A 12,664-nucleotide genomic window follows, 5' to 3' on the forward strand; every position below is an offset into this window, starting at 1 on the left:
GCACGGGAATAGTACCCCTAGACTGGAAAACAGCTAACGTAATTCCACTCCACAAAAAGGGCTGCAGAACGGAGACAGGAAATTACAGACCGGTGAGTCTTACATCCATAGTGTGCAAATTCATGGAAACACTGATCAAACAGGAACTTGACAAAATTCTAGATGAAGAAAATCTACGTGATCCACATCAACACGGATTCACCAGGGGAAGGTCCTGCCAATCTAATCTGATTGACTTCTTTGATTGGGTGACCAGTCATCTGGATGCCGGTGAGTCCCTTGACGTGATATACTTGGACTTTAGCAAAGCTTTTGATAGCGTTCCACACCGCAGGCTGTTGAACAAACTAAAATCGATGGGATTAGGGGATACATTCACAACATGGGTAAGGGATTGGCTAGATGGTAGGCTTCAAAGGGTGATGGTAAACGGTACCCCCTCCAAAACGTCAGCAGTGATGAGTGGAGTACCTCAGGGCTCCGTCTTAGGGCCGATTCTATTCAATTTATTCATAGGAGATTTGACCCAAGGACTTAGAGGAAAAGTATCACTGTTTGCCGACGATGCCAAACTATGCAACATAGTTGGCAAAAGCAGTGTGCCTGACTTTATGACGCAGGACCTAAGACAGCTTGAACAGTGGTCATCAACTTGGCAGCTGGGCTTCAATGCTAAAAAATGTAAAGTAATGCACCTAGGCACAAAAAATCCACACAGAACTTACACACTAAATGGTGAAACCTTGTCCAGGACCACGGTGGAACGTGATTTAGGAGTGATCATTAGCGACGATATGAAGGCTGCCAATCAAGTAGAGAAGGCATCGTCCAAGGCAAGACAAATGATGGGCTGTATCCGTAGGGGTTTTGTCAGCAGAAAACCTGAAGTCATAATGCCGCTGTACAGATCCATGGTGAGACCTCATCTCGAGTATTGTGTTCAATACTGGAGACCACACTACCGAAAAGATGTGTTGAGAATTGAGTCGGTTCAGGAATGGCTACCAGGATGGTTTTGGGGCTCAGGGAACTCACGTATGAAGAAAGGTTGAAAAAACTGAGGATGTACTCACTGGAGGAGCGGAGAGAGAGAGGGGACATGATTGAGACCTTTAAGTATATTACTGGGCGTATAGAGGTGAAAGATGATATCTTCAGTCTTACAGGGCCCTCAGTAACCAGAGGACACTCGCTGAAAATCAGGGGAGGGAAATTTCAGGGTGATGCGAGGAAGTACTTCTTCACTGAAAGGGTGGTAGATCATTGGAACGAGCTGCCTCAGAGGGTGATTGAGGCCAGCAGCGTGTTAGATTTCAAGAGAAAATGGGATATTCAGTGGGATCTCTAGGAGAGTAAGAATCAGGGAGTGGGTCATTGGTATGGGCAGACTCGATGGGCTATAGCCCTTTTCTGCCGTCAATTTCTATGTTTCTATGTTTGAAAAACACAGGTCTCTGAGAGCTTTAGAGTATATTCTAAATTTGCAAGCATTTTCATTCACATAAGTCCTCAATCTTGTTCGTTCATTGAGGTAAACCAGCTTCAAGAACAGACTCTAACTACACAAACACAATTATTTTCAGTGGCTAAACCCCCACAAGTCACATTAGAAGCTCTTTGGGATTTTATAGTCAATTTGGGCAATACTTTAAATCCTCAAATAAAAAATCTGGATACAGAAATAAAAGTTCAGAAAGAAGAAATTAACTCTTTAAAACAAGATGTATCTTTATTAAAACAGGAAACCAATAAAGAATTAATAACTGTTACACAAAATCAAGATCAACTGGTTAAAGATAACACAATTATGAGGAAGAAATTGGAAGCTTTGGAGAACAATACTCGGGCTAATAACCTGCGGATTGTAAATTTTCCTAAAATATTATCAGTTTCCCCTCGAGATATGATAAAATGATATTTTATGGAGATTCTTAAGATACCTGAAAATTCTCTACCTCCCCTTACAAGGGCTTATTACCTTCCTGTTAAAGCTCAAACTCTTCAAAAAGAAAAAGTCGAAGAACCTCAGGAACATCCATTGGATATTTCCGCTATATTAGAACAATCAGACAGAAGTGGCTACACCAGCCACTTTCCTGTTGACTGTGGCTTTGGCTCCAGACAAGGACTGGATCCTAAGGGCCTGATTCTCTAAAAGTGCGTCCCGATTTTAGGCAGCTGTAGGCATCCTACAGCTGTCTAATCAGCCAATCGGGATGCACGTTTTTAAAAAAAAAATGCTCCCCAGGCAGGCCTGAAGGCGCTTCCGGGAGCCTAGGGAGACCCGCAAGATGCCTAAGCTCGTCTAAGGGCCTTAGGCGGGCCTTAGGCTGAACCTAGGTGGCCCTACGCGTCTCCCTAGTAGATGAGAAGCTTAAAAATGTAGGCCAGCAAAATGCTGATCTACATTGTAAGTAGACGCGGCCGCTATACTTATCGCGGCAAGGGATCTCTCTGCCGCTATAAGTATAGCGGGCTGTGGCCCCCTGACCGATCGCTGGCAGAAGGGTGCCCAAACCTCCTGCCCGAAGACGCATCCCCCTCCCCGACACTACCGACCGCCCCCCCCACCCCCGACATTACCGATCGCTGGCAGGAGGGTGCCCAATCCCTCCTGCCCGAAGACGCACCCTCCCGACACTACCGACCACCCCCCCCCCCGACATTACCGATCCCCCCCCCCGACAATATCGGTCGCTGGCAGGAGGGTGCCCAATCAGGCCTTAGATTAAGTGGGGATGGGCGGACCCGCTATGCCTAAGGCCTGATTGGTCCAGGCTTCTAGAGCCTGGGCCAATCAGGCCTTAGGCTTCGGCGGGATGGGCCGGGAAGGGGCGGGCCCACCTCATTTCGACGAGGCGTGCCTGCTTGCTCGACGTGCAAGACCCATCTGTAAGAACAGGTTTGGTGGAGTGGGGGTTGTTAGCGCCGGGGGGGGGATGCGTCTTCAGGCAGGAGGGATTGGGCACCCTCCTGCCAGCGACCGATATTGTCGGGGGGGGATCGGTAATGTCGGGGGGGGGGCGGTCGGTAGTGTCGGGAGGGTGCGTCTTCGGGCAGGAGGGATTGGGCACCCTCCTGCCAGCGATCGGTAATGTCGGGGTGGGGGGGGCAGTCGGTAGTGTCGGGGGGGGGCGGTCGGTAGTGTCAGGGAGGGGGGTGCGTCTTCGGACAGGAGGTTTGGGCACCCTCCTGCCAGCGATCGGTCAGGGGGCCACGGCCCGCTATACTTATAGCGGCAGAGAGATCCCTTGCCGCGATAAGTGTAGTGGCCGTGTCTAGTTTAGGCCGATTCTGAATAGGACGCCTCTCCCGGGCGTTCTATACAGAATCAGGGCCTAGGTGTCTTGCGGGCCTCGCCTTCAATATAGGCGGCCTGCCTGGGGAGCATTTTTTTAAAAAAAAAACGTGCATCCCGATTGGCTGATTAGACAGCTGTAGGACGTCTACAGCTGCCTAAAATCGGGACGCACTTTTAGAGAATCAGGCCCTAAATCTTTACTTCAAGAATAGATCCAAGGATTTCTTGGGTTTCCATATTCAAATTTTTCCAGATGTCTCAAGAGAGACTCAAAAACAAAGAAGAGAATTCCTGAATCTGAAGCCTGGAGTGACTCAAATTGGGGGGTTTTTCTTCTTAAGATACCCATGTAAATGTTTCGTTAGATATCGTTCATTGAAATATTTCTAGATACATCTCATTTGATAAGATTTATCTCAATGAAACGCCTTGAGAATGAAGTAACAACAGCTCCTATTGGAAATTAATTCTCTGTTTTAGTAATAGTTAAAGTGCTTCTTTATATTTGTTTGCATTTAATTAAGATACTCTTTAAATCTTGGATCTAATTTAATTTAGAGGACTGGTGTGTGACCAAGGGAAGCAGAATTTTTTCTTTTTTTCCTATAATAATTTGAGTGAATTACTTTTCAGAATTGAAAATTAATTTAAAATAGAAGTGTCTTGATCGTACTTTTCTGTTCAAGATGTTTATGCTTGGAAAAATTTTATAAAACTGTATAAATAAATAATAATTTTTTAAAAAAATGCAACTCTGGATATAATGGACCAATTTTCCAGGTCCCTTGATGTCCGTTATAACGAGATTATACTGTATAAGAACCCCTACATTTTAAGATTATTATTCTTGGACATCATGGTCTTTCACATTCTTTATCGGAACATAGTGCTTGTTGCTTAATATATTATCATTTTTGGCACTCAAAAATATTTTACACTGTTGGAAAGATTTGTCTAAAGTGGAATTCATTGTATGGTGGAATACAGTATGTACAACTATCAAATTTGAAAGTGTTATAGCTGAGTATGGAGTCCTGTTGAATCCTACTGTGTCCTGGATCATTGACATTTCAAATTTCATATCATGTACTGATATATCTCTCCATAGATTAGACATTGCCTTTTTGTAGTGCTCATTGGGAACTCCCCTTCATGCTTTGCATGCATACATGCTGCTGATAGATTTTGTGCTGGTTTGGTCACACAAATTTGACATTGGTCAATTGGTTGTATTGTTGCAAGATTAATGACCTATACATGTGTTTTATTATTACAGTTCATGCAAATGGATTGGATCATGTCTTAGTTACCATTTGTGTACCTTTTTGTTTACCTTTTCTATAAAATCAATAAAACATTTGAACTAAAAAAAAAAAATTATTTGCTTGATACCTTATTGACTATAAGAGTTAAAAATGTTTTAAGCTATTAGAAAACTTTAAATCTAGTTACCTATATGAACCTAACTTTCCCAAAGTTTCTCACTGATGGTGCCCTTAGTCTAAGTAGTTTTTTCACATCACCTCTCAGGTCTTCTCCCTCATCCCTCAAACTCCCCACAGTGATGGTGAGCCCTACATTTGCTGGAGGGGATTCTCAAGCCCTGCCTACTCCATCCTGCCTAGGCAGTGAGGAAGTAATTGCAATTTTGCAGTTAGGTTTCTCAATTTTCTCTTATGTCTATTTCCTAGGTAAACATCACCCATGTCTTACTGAATGGAATAGGGGCAGTGGTTTCATTCCTGGAAGTCCCCCTGATTATAAGCGGGCCAATATTCAAAGCGGGCCAATATTATAAGCGGGCAGAAGAGGCTCTTGCTCATGTAAATCACTCAGAGCCACCAAAGTGGCAATATTCAGTGGCACTTAACCAGACAATGCCATTGAATATCTGCTCTGAATCATTATTTATTTAGCCCGTTCTCCCAAAGGAGCCCAGAACGGGTTACAAGAGTACAAACTTTGGTGGGAAAAATAAATTTGTTGTACATAGAGGTATAAATTTCAGCTTTTACAGTATAGTCATAACATACAGATTTGGAAATTTAGACTTAGTGGACACGAGGTGTTTTAAAATTGCAGCATTTTCTGAAAAGACATAGCCTATGGTGGTTTAAATTACATCATTTTCCGTATGGGCATTGCCTAACATAAGGTAAAATGGCTTTGTAGGTTTGTGCGTCATTGAAGTATGGTGGGTTTTTGGTCCGATGTAAAGGTCAGTCAGGGATGCAGACGTAAGCTAAGGAGCTGGGTTTGTAAAGAGGAAGGTTTTCAAGGTCTTCCTAAAGTTCCATAGACTGTTTAATGATCGGACAGATGGGGGATGTCTTTTAATTTGCATTTGTAGATAGTGACAGCTTTTAATGAGGCCCACTGGCTTTTAATGAGGCCCACTGGCCAAACACCTCTCTTTCACTGCCCAGGCACCCCTCTTCAGTTTGAATAAACATGTGGATAAAAGTGAGCAGGTTGATGTAGTGTATCTAGATTTTCAGAAAGCTTTTGACAAAGTTCTTCATGAGAGGCTCTTGAGAAAATTAAAGAGTCATGGGATAGAAAGCAATGTTCAGTTGTAAATTAAGACTTGGTTATTGGACAGAAAACAGAGGGTAGGGTGAAATGGCCATTTTTCTCAATGGAGAAGGGTAAATAGTGGAGTGCCACAAAGATCTGTAAAAGAACCGGTGCTATTTAACGAACTTGTGACTTGAATTGGCCTCCATGAAGACAGGATACTAGGCTAGATGGATATTGGTCTGATCCAGTAAAGCTATTCTTACAATTTTCAGAATACAATTGGTTGAGTGTGTTGCATGATGCACTTAGATATACCTACTTTCACCAGCCATTGATCTGTCATTAAGTGATTGTGCATAAATTTTGGTGCAACAGTACAGCTTTGTGCTAATATTCTATAATGGCTTAGATGTGCCTAAGTGCCATTATAAAATTGGCACTCAGCATGCCCCACTCTGGTGCCTACATCTTGGTACCAGATTTTGGTTTTGTCACCCTTCTTTCCTAGAGGTCCTTCTCCTTTCACTCTGTCCTGAGATCTGGGTGGTTCTTCAGGACTCAACTCCAGCGAGGCACTAGATTGCTGGCTACTCTTGTTGCTGGGGTGGCAGAAAAATATCAAAACACAAGCCAGCTTCAGTAACCTTTTCTCTTGAGCAAGAAACCTTTTTTTTTCTTTGACCCTCTGGATTAATCAGAAGAGGCCCATCCTGCACAAGACTTGAGACTTCTAACTATTGGGACCTTAAATAAAACTGAAGAAACTCACCTAGCTCCTCCCTAGGCACATACCACAAGGGGGACCATCTAGAAATTTCTAGGGAATTCATGCTGCTTACAGAGAAATTCTACCCCTAAAAGGCATATAAAGAACATCCTTACCATTACCTATAGGCCTGATAGTGACACATTTAGATATGTCATTAGTTGACTATAGTATCGGAAAGAGAAAACATTTGCAATGAGAATTTATAAAAATGATAAAATTTAGTTGACAGCTGAAAGTAGCTTTAAGTCCCATAGAAATCACAAATGCTAGCCTGGTTCCTTTGTCATCACAGGCAATGTTTTCCATCATTGGCCATTTGACCATGATACGTCATGCTCTCCCAGGAAGTCAAATGCCCTGTTAAGAATTGAAACCATAAGCAATCATGGACAATACTACTACGAGGTTTGTTTATTTCTTGCTATAAACAGATTGGATGTAATCTGCCAAACTTCCTAGATCCCTAGATTTGAGTTCCTCTGGTCTTTACTAATGCCTAAAAGTTGTAGCTGGTCTCAGCAGAACCCATTTCCCACTATCCCTTTCCCAGATTTCCTCCAAAGGATGTAATTTACCTTTTCCTTGCTTTGTTTTATTCATATGAATTTGTCTCTTCTTCATGAACATGAGTGTATTTTTTTGTTGTTGTTGTTGCCTATTGTTCTTGGGTCTTTGATGCATCTTCTATGGACTACATGCCCTCAGTCACAGTGTTATTCAGTAAATAAGCATGATAATAGTTTTTTTTTTTTTTTTAAGGCTGTACATCGATTAATCATGATTAATCGCGATTAAGATTTTTAATCGTATAAAGTGTTCCAACCTCACATTTCCTTCAAGATTCGTACACTGGAAAATATAGACAGCAGAAGTAAATTCTCAGAACCAACATGTTTTAATTACTAAAATTTAACTTACCCCTCTTTTACAAACTCATAGAATTGGTTTTAGCACTAGCAGCGGTGGTAACTGCTCCAATGCTCATATGAGCGTTGGAGCAGTTACTGCCGCTGTCAGCGCTAAAACCCGTGCTATGCGTTTGTAAAAAGGGGGTTAATGACTTAGACATGATTTTATTTTTCTAATCATTTGGTTCCGTCTTTAAAATCACCAGGCAACAAAGGTAAGAAAAATTATTTATTTTCATTTTAGTAATTAAAGCATATCGGTTCTGAGAATTTACTTCTGCTGCCTATATTTGCTACTGTACGAGTATAAAAGAAAATCTGACTGTCCCCAGCCCCAAATGTGTTTCCCTTCCCCTTTCTTTCCTATCATAAATTGGAGTTCTTCCCTTGTCCCTCTTGTATTGAATGTTATTTTATTTTACTTTTATTCCTACTTTTTTTTTTTAATGATGTAAATTTTAATTGCAATTAATCAATGTACAGATCTAATTTTTTTTTTTTAAATCACCCAGAAAAGACTCCAGTACTGATTATTCACTCTCCTAAGGGATCATAAGCAGCAATGGAGAACGCTGGAAGCAACTCCGATGATTTACCATCATGACTTTGAAGAATTTTGGGATGGGGAAGAGAAGCATTGAGGAGCGCATCCAGGAAGAGGCCCAGTTCCTTGTAGAGGAGCTCAGAAACACTGAAGGTTTGTATTAGAAGGCTTGCCATAGAATGATCTTCATTCTTTTCTTTTTGGTTTTCACAAGCAGTGGCGTAGTGCGGGAAGTGCGATCCACCCTGGGCACGGTCTTCCTAAGGGTGTGGCAGCACACCACCTCCTCTCTGCTCCCCGCTCGTTCTCAAGCACCCTACTCCTCTCCTTGCTGCATGTGCCCTGTACCTTTTTGGCACTCTCTCTGACATCACTTCCGGGACAACGTCTAGGAAGTGACATCAAAGGGAGCTGACACCGATGTGGGCAGAATGCTTATTACATTACATTACATTACATTAGTGATTTCTATTCCGCTTGTGCCTTGCGGTTCAAAGCGGATTACATAAGAAGAAGCTGGACATTTCCAGGAGGGTACATGACATTTAGGGTAAGACTTAGTAACAGAATGAGTATAGTCTTAGTAACATTGGATGAAAGCAGTTATATTACATTACATATCAAATCTTTTCCAGGCGTTGGTAGGTAATATGATTCGGTAGGAGGAATTGGGTTTAATTTTTAATTTTTTTTTTTTTTTTTTGGTCGGTTGAGGGTATGGTGCCAGGGAGTGGGTAAACCTGGTCGGTGTACGTGGAAGAGGAGAGTGAGATTAGGTGTTTTGAATATGCTTTTTGAAAAGTAGCGTTTTGATTTCTTTACGGAATGCTTTGAAGTCAGATGTTGAGGTTAACAATCTGGTTATGGAGGGTTCGAGTTTTGCTGCATGTGTTGCTATGAGGTTATCATAAAGCTTTTTGCGATGAGTGCCGTTGAGTGGTGGGTATGAGAATGGTGTCAGTGATCTTCTTATTCTGGGTGGAAGGTTACGGTTTAGACGATCGATTAGATAGGCAGGTGCTGTACCGTTGAGTACTTTGAAGATTAGACAGTATAGTTTGAATTGGATTCTGGCTCTAATCGGTAGCCAATGTGAGTCTAGGTAGGCGTTAGTTATGTGGTCATATTTTCCGAGGGAATAGATTAGTCTGAGAGCTGTGTTCTGAATGGTCTGTAGTTTTTTGATCATTTTTGTAGGACATGGTAGATATAGGATATTGCAGTAGTCCACAAGTCCTAGTACCAGGGATTGAACAATGATCCTGTAGTGTTCTTTGTCGAAGAATTTTCTTATTTTTCTTAAGTTGCGCATTGTAAAGAATGCTTTTTGGGTAGTTTTGTTTATTTGAGTCTGCATAGTGCAGCATCTATCTATCATCACTCCCAGGATTTTGAGGGAGGTCTGGATTGGGTATTTGATAGTTTTAATTTCCAGGTCTGTTATGGATGGGATTTTGTCCGTTTCAAGCATTAAGAATTTGGTTTTGTCCGAGTTTAGTTTTAATTTGTGGTTTGTCATCCATTTTTCTACTTCGTCCAGTATTGTTTCCAAGTGTCCAGTTGCGGAGTTGTCTTGGGTTTCGAAGGGGAGGAGGATAGTTATGTCGTCTGCATAACTGAAGGATGTTACATTTAGGTTGTCTAGAGTGGTGCCAAGGGAAGAGATGTAGAGTTTGAATAGAATGGGTGAAAGTGGAGATCCCTGAGGGACTCCACATGGATTAGACCATGTGTTGGATTTCGTATCGTTTATCCGTAAGCTCTTGTTTTAAGGTATCCTTGGAACCAGTTGTATACCACCCCTGAGATCCCTATTGCATCAAGTATCTGGATTAGTATGGTATGATCAACTAGGTCAAAGGCTGCGGAGAGATCTAGTTGGATAATTAGGATCCTGTGACCTTTACTGAGGTGTTGTCGGGCTATGTCCAGTAGTGTTGCTAGTAGTGTTTCCGTGCTGTGGTAAGATCTAAATCCTGATTGGGATGAGTGAAGTATATTGTGGTCAGCTAAGTAGTTAGAGAGGTATTGAGCCACAAGTCCTTCAATCAGCTTGACATAGAGTGGGATCGAAGCGATCGGTCTATAGTTGGTAGGTGTGTCTACAGGACCTTTTTGGTCTTTCAGTATGGGTGTGATTATGATCTCTCCTAGATCTTGTGGGAATTGGCCTTCTATGAGAGTGCTTTGTATCCACTGCATGAGGCTGGTTTTGAATTTAGGGGAGGCATTTGTGAGTAGATACGATGGGCAGTAGTTTAAGTCGCATGAGGTGTGGCTGTATTTTTTATATAGTCGGTTCAGTTCAGGCCATTGTAGAGTTGGGAAGGTGGCCCATGTTCTGTCTGCTGTTATGGCTTCTTCTGTTGTGGGGGTAGTTATTAACTCGTTGAGTATGGTAGTTGAGTTGTTGAAGGTAGTTCTGATTTTGATGATCTTGAGTTTGAAATGGTCAGCTAGTTGGGAAGCTGTTGGAGTTTTGTTGCCTTGAGTGGCAAGGTATGGGTTTGTGTCTGTAAGTTTTTTTACTAAGTTGAAGAGTGTTTTTGTATCGGGGTTGTTTGTGCCAATTAGTTTAGTGTAGTATGTTTTGCGCTTTTCCTTAAGTTTGTTGTTATATAGTTTGATTTGGGTTCTCCAAGCGGATTTGGTTTGGTCATTTCTCTTTTTTCTCCAAGATCTTTCAAGTTGTCTGCAATGCCTTTTTAGTAGGTGGAATTCTGAGTCGAACCACTTGTCTGATGGTCTGCAGATTCTGTGTTTGGTTTTTTCTGGGGCTAGCTCATTCAAGGTTGTTTCACTTAGGGTGCGCCAGTGTTTTGTGAAGTCTGAAGGGTCTATGGGGTCAAGTGCAGGGTCCACTTTGTCCCAGAATGTGGCTGGTTCAATTTTCTGTCTAGATTTGAAGGTTGTTTTTTGGGGCATAGATTTTATGTTATTTTGAAGCCAGTTGATAGTGAAGGTGTATTTGTGGTGGTCTGACCAAAGAGAGGGATGCCATGTACCATTGGTGATGTGAATATTTGGGGAGTGTAGGTTATGAGGTGTGAATGCTGCAATGTCAAGTTGGTGGCCTTTATTGTGCGTGGGTTCCTGATTGAGGACCTGGTAGGATAGGGCGTCGAGGTATGAGAGTATTTCGTTTGCTTGTTTGGATGTGTGGTCTTCGAGGTGGAGATTAATGTCTCCTAGGAGCAAGTTGTATGAGGAGGATAGAGAGTTCTGGAATATGAATTCTTCAAGATCATGTTTTGAGGTGTTCCATTTTCCTGGAGTGATGTAGCATAGTAGACAGTTCAAGGTGCCTGTGAGTGTGTTGTCGGATAGTTGGCATGCAAGGAGGTCTAAGTGAGGGGTCGATTGTTTGTGTAGCACTTTTATGTTGAGATTTTTTTTACTAGAATCGCTAGGCCACCCCCTCGTTTGTTTTCTCGACATACCATTTCTACTTTGTAACCTATGGGGCAGAATTCGGTTATGCATGGGTCCGTGTTGGATGTTAGCCAGGTTTCGGCTAGGAAGAGACAGTTTAGTTGTTCTTTGATTATCCAGTCTTTGATTAGATTTGCTTTTGGGTTTATTGATCTTATGTTCATGTAGGCACAGGTTAGCGAGGTGTATTTTGTGTTGGAGTTAAGGTTGCGATTGAGGTAGAGGATGTTATTTGCTGGTGCTTGTTGTTTTTGCGTGGTGGTCTTATGTTTTGGTGGAGGTCGTTTTCCCCAGATCGTGGGACTGTGGTCTAGGCTGGTCAGTGGGCAGGATGTTAGGGTTCTGGTGGTGTGGATTTTTCTGGGTGGATGTGGTTGTCTGGAGGTTGATGTCAGAATTGGGATGGGTGATAGGTGATATCCTGTGGTTTGCCAGTTTGAAGTGAGTAGTGAGAGTATTAGGAGTGCAAGTGTGATTTTGTAGGCGTGATTTTCCATTTTGTTTGTGTGGTGGAAGATTCTTTGGACCTAGTAACTCTTTGGATAGAGTTGAGGCAATGGTGTTAGAGTTTATGAGAGGGATTTCTGAAGAGGAGGGAGTTTCTGATCGCTCTCCTCTCTGGTGAAGGTAATCGCCTATGTGTTTAGACTCTAACTTGTGGTGGCGTATGATGAGTCTGGTCCCTCGTAGATTGGGGAGAGGGGCGGCGTGGCTGGACTCTAAAAACTAATGACAGCGCTGCGGGGGTGGAATTGGGTCCCTCACTGGTCGGGGGGAGGGCGGAGCAGGGCTCCCACGCTTCCTCTCCTCTGCTGGGCTCTGGAAGGAACAAAAGTCCGCTGCTGCAGGGGAAATCGGGTCTTTTGCTGGTCGGGGGAGGGGCGGAGCAGGGCTCCCACGCTTCCTCTCCTCTGCTGGGCTCTGGAAGAGACAAAAGTCCGCTGCTGCAGGGGGTGAAATCGGGTCCCTCGCTGGTCTGGGGGAGGGCGGAGCAGGGCTCCCACGCTTCCTCTCCTCTGCTGGGCTCTGGAAGAAGCAAAAGTCCGCTGCTGCAGGGGGTGATATCGGGTTTTTTGCTGGTCGGGGAGGGGGGCGGAGCAGGGCTCCCACGCTTCCTCTCCTCTGCTGGGCTCTGGAAGAGACAAAAGTCCGCTGCTGCAGGGGGTGAAATCGGGTCTTTTGCTGGTCGG

General features: G+C 43.1%; 1 long non-coding RNA gene across 2 annotated transcripts in view; it reads left to right on the forward strand.

The window, feature by feature from the left end:
- LOC117364687 overlaps positions 1 to 12,664 on the forward strand; it is a 238,090-nt gene that overhangs the window by 130,658 nt on the left and 94,768 nt on the right. For both annotated transcript variants that reach the window (XR_004540298.1, XR_004540297.1), the window contains exon 2: positions 8,011 to 8,195. This is a non-coding gene — a long non-coding RNA (uncharacterized LOC117364687). The remainder of the gene's footprint in view (positions 1 to 8,010; positions 8,196 to 12,664) is intronic.

Source organism: Geotrypetes seraphini, chromosome 8, assembly GCF_902459505.1.
Source record: "Geotrypetes seraphini chromosome 8, aGeoSer1.1, whole genome shotgun sequence".
NCBI lineage: Eukaryota > Metazoa > Chordata > Amphibia > Gymnophiona > Dermophiidae > Geotrypetes > Geotrypetes seraphini.